This window comes from Carassius gibelio, chromosome B7 (genome assembly GCF_023724105.1).
Source record: "Carassius gibelio isolate Cgi1373 ecotype wild population from Czech Republic chromosome B7, carGib1.2-hapl.c, whole genome shotgun sequence".
Lineage (NCBI taxonomy): Eukaryota > Metazoa > Chordata > Actinopteri > Cypriniformes > Cyprinidae > Carassius > Carassius gibelio.
Genome location: NC_068402.1, coordinates 3,803,087 through 3,807,872, shown reverse-complemented (window position 1 = coordinate 3,807,872; position 4,786 = coordinate 3,803,087).

Here is a 4,786-nt window from a genome sequence, read left to right as displayed (position 1 = left end):
TCCTTACTGCTTAGTGTTAAAATCTCCCATCATCCTTCCTCTGCCTCTCATATTTCTGCTATTTTTCATCTACTCATCTGTTTTTTCCTCTGAAGGGTCGTCTGTGCCCACTCGCTTGCTCTCTCTCTCTCCCACACACACATTATTCTGCTCTCTGGGTCTGTTTCCTGGAGATTTCCTCTCTTTATCTCTCCATCACCTCACTTCTTTCTCTCTCACTCTTCAACTTGTGCATTTTACAGCTTGTTACATTTGATTCCTGTAAGACTTGAATATTCCATCAGATAAATAATGTGTTTAAGGGTTAATAATTGTGTCATTTTATACTAAATTAATGTTTAATGTTTAATATACTTTATTTAGATATGCAATCAGAAAGCAACCACCGGAAAATAAATAATTATGTAATTACTTAATTAATAAGTGATGTTATTTGCTGTAAAAAAGGAATGTATGGTAGCAGTAGTGTAGCCAGAAAAGAGACTCTGGGTGTGCCACATTTATTGTCAGATTACTGTGCAAAATTATGGGATAGTATTTTTGTCACACTGCTTCCGTCCAACCATACTCCTAGTGTTAATTTGCAGGTCGTGTCAAAATGTAGTTAATTGTTAAATGTAATAATTGTCTTCTAAATACGATAATTTTGAACTTTAGCTATTTCATTTTGTTTATTTTTCATTACAATTTATTCACTTTAAATAAATTATAATATATAATTATAGGATTAAAATGAATTGTAGTTGCTCAATATAGATCTTTTTTTTTTCATGTTTTTGTAATGTCTGGGAAGCCAGAATGTGCATGCATCAACAGAAACATTTATTAGCTGAACCCTGTTTTTTTACGTGCCATTTATAGCAAGCCATATTACAGATGATATTACAGATGCTTTGTCAGATTTAAGTTGAAGCGCGTGCCGAACCGTGTGTGGTGAACCGAACGGTTTGTTTTTTTTATTTCGGCGAACCGTGCCATCCCGATTACCTCAATAATCAATCAATTACAGGCCTAAAACAATCATGCCCGAGCAGACGGATATTAGTACATCTCATCACACCGGCACCCGCGTCTAAATCAGTTGTATGGTCTGGTTTTCAGTCTAAAACAGTTGTGTCAAGTATAAATGTCTCGTCTGTGTCGGGAGGTGCGCGCGCAGTCAGCGGAGGCTCGCACCTTTTTTTCTCAGATTTAGAAAAATCTTCGCGATCGACTTAAAATGCTTCCAAGATCGACTTGTCGACCGCGATCGACGGGTTGGTGACTCCAGATATAGCGACCAACTTTTTTTGAGCAAGCATTGATTATGCGTGACACAGTCTCAATTTGTGGGAGGCATGTATTGGACTACAAACGCTGTGCGCGCACGCGCTACGCGGGACGGGTGGTCACCCTACCTGGCACACCCGTCTAGAGTCTGTCCACCTTTGTGTGTGGGTCCATGTACATGCTGAATCGACAGGTAAAAAAAAAAGCCTCAAGTCCAAATATTCATTTATCACCAATTAACTGTTTGGCAAACACTTCCTGCTTTGATGTCCAGATCTGCATTTAAAAAAAAATCTCAAACATGCTTTGAAGTGCCGATCTGAATCAACCGAGTCGCGAACAGGCTCCGAAGTGCCGATCTGAATCAACCGAGTCGCGAACAGGCTCCGAAGTCCCGATCTGAATCAACCGAGTCGCGAACAGGCTCCGAAGTCCCGATCTGAATCAACCGAGTCGCGAACAGGCTCCGAAGTGCCGATCTGAATCAACCGAGTCGCGAACAGGCTCCGAAGTGCCGATCTGAATCAACCGAGTCGCGAACAAGCTCCGAAGTGCCGATCTGAATCAACCGAGTCGCGAACAAGCTCCGAAGTGCCGATCTGAATCAACCGAGTCGCGAACAGGCTCCGAAGTGCCGATCTGAATCAACCGAGTCGCGAACAAATATATATATTCTAAGTAAACAACTATAGTCCAAGTTTAGTAAACATTTTTTATTGAGACTATAAAAAATAATTCTGCATCTATTTTTAGGTGTGCCAGCTGCCACTGTGGGTGGCACAGGCACACCCTGGCACACCCGTGGCTACGCCACTGTATGGTAGTACTAGAAACCAACTTTAACTGAAATAAAATATTAAAATATGACATTATTTTATTTCAGCTATAGCTGGCAAGGCAACATTTTTTAACTTTGTGCTAAAATACAGAAAACTGCAATAAAAATAAATAAAAAACTATATTGACATTACAAAATTGTATAATTGTATTACAAAAAAACAAAATTATTAAAACTTTACAAAATTAAATAAAAACAAAAATATTAATAGAAAATATAATATCCCGATAACACCAAAATAACACCGATGTAATTCACTGTAAAAAATTAAAATAAAAAAGTTGACAATGTTTACAGTATGATATATTATTGCCTGTATATCTGCTTTGACAACCAGTATCTGCCTTTTTCTTTAATGGACAGGGCAACACACATAACACTAAAACAATGCAATAAACATTAACTAAATAATAAAATGCAACACAGAACTCAACAACTGTAATAACAGAAATAATACAAAATATACAATATTGATGAAATGCTTAATTACCTTGAGTTAGCCAAAGATGACCGATGTCATGTGACACTGAAGACTGGAGTAATGATGCTAAAATTCAGCTTTGCATCACAGGACTAAATTACATTTTACAAGTTACTTTGAATTGTAAAAATATGTCCAAAAAACCATAAAACATTTAATTATAACTTTTGACTGTTGATATTGTTAAAGTACATTTTCACACACACACACACACACACACACACACACACACACACATATATATATATATATATATATACACACACACATGAGGGACACAGGTGGCACCTGTTCTGGAGAATGAGCCTCTCCTGCGGTTGCCATCCCTGTCTTTTCTGTCCTGTGTGTTTCTCCTTTTGCTCTTGAATGAACTGATCTGTTTGGTTAGAGACAGGACACACACACACACACACACACACACACACACTCTTCACTCTTTAATGCCGCGGGGCAACCGCCTACAGAACGGCAGTGAACACACACACAGCGCTGATGCATCACAAAGCTACAGACGCAGAGCAACATGCAGAATAGTCTGTGCACATCAGATTTGACCATGTTTCTGCTTGCTTATTATAGACCTACATCTGCAGGTTACTTGCATCCACAGAAAACACTCTTACCATGAGACTAGAAGCTAAAAGGATTACATTTCTGTAGGGAGAGTGGTTTGAATGTAGAAGTCCTGAGAGTGTTTAAGTGAGTTGCTATGTTGTGGGTGTTCCTGGGTCTTTTCACACTTTAACCCCTGGTAAACTAAATACTGGGTTACCTTGCTTCGGGTTCAAGCTATGCATGATTACCCAGGGTTAGTATTTAGTTTTATGCAGTCATAAACTGATGTTTCACACTGTACATTCCTAAACCCCGGGTTAACGTTATTATTTGCGGTGTCCGTGTCACTATTTGGCTCAATGCAGTCAAAGCGTCTCTATCTGCAGGTCATTCAGCTGTAGTGATATCTGATGCATTTGTCCATATAAAGGATTTCCTGAGTCTCCCTTGAGAAACAGACATTAAAGTATGTGAGTGTTAGGGTTAGGGTGAACCCTGCTCCATAATGCTCACATCGTCAAATTTTAAGTACATTTCCTTGTATGTGTAAACATACATGGCAATAAACATAATTCTGATTCTAATTTTATGATTATTTATTTATTTATTTTGGTGAGTAATAAAAAAAATCTAAATTAGTCAAATAAAAATAAATAAATGTCACATTGTAAACGTCACAAGCTCAAGTCAAGCACACTGCATTTTCTCGAACCTAAAGTACTGAAGTTGATATAAGTGTAAAAATAATAAAACTGCTTTGAAAGAACTAATGAAAATGTAAATATCAACCTTTAAATGAAAGGTTTTCCTCAGTAGTACTATTGTTATATAACTATTAAAAGAGTTTCAGTGACATAGAAACCTGCCGACTAACATCCATCCCCGAGTGACCATGTTAAACCACGTGATTCTATTCAGAATCTATAAGCTCCTCTTTTTTCATTTTATAGCCGTTCCTATAGAGCTATAGATTAATGACACGTCCATGACAGTGGTAGAGGTTTATAAAACACTGCAAAGCATTTTAAAAACATAGGATGTTTTGGGTTATATTAAAATGCATATAAAAAAGCTTTTCCCAGCAGGGATAGGGCTTGTTAAATTCAATTTCTGTAAAACTTTAATATTCCATCAGATAAATAATTGTTTAACAGTTAATAATAGCGTAGTTTTATATTAAAATATGTGTAATACAGGTTACATGCAATCAGAATGCAGCCACTGTTAAAAAAGTGATATTAAATTTGCTGAAAAATAAATTAAAAATAAATGTATTTAAAAAAAAATATATAAAAAATGGAAAAGTTTTTTTAGCATGGACATTACCAAAATCAATTGTTATTCATTATATATATATATATATATATATATATATATATATATATATATATATATATATATATATATGCACACGCACACAAATACAGGTGCATCATGCTATTACCTTAAGCTTCCATAATCACTCTAAATAGCAAAGAAAACATGTTTGAGAATATTATATTTTATATTTAAATTGCAAAGTGTCCCAGGTTGGGCCAGCTGAAATATCATGGCAACACCCTTTCTACTAAATGCTTAGCCCTTTGTTAGTCAAAAATGTTGAACTATTACCAGATTTGAATGAAGTGCGTGAGCCAGAAGGG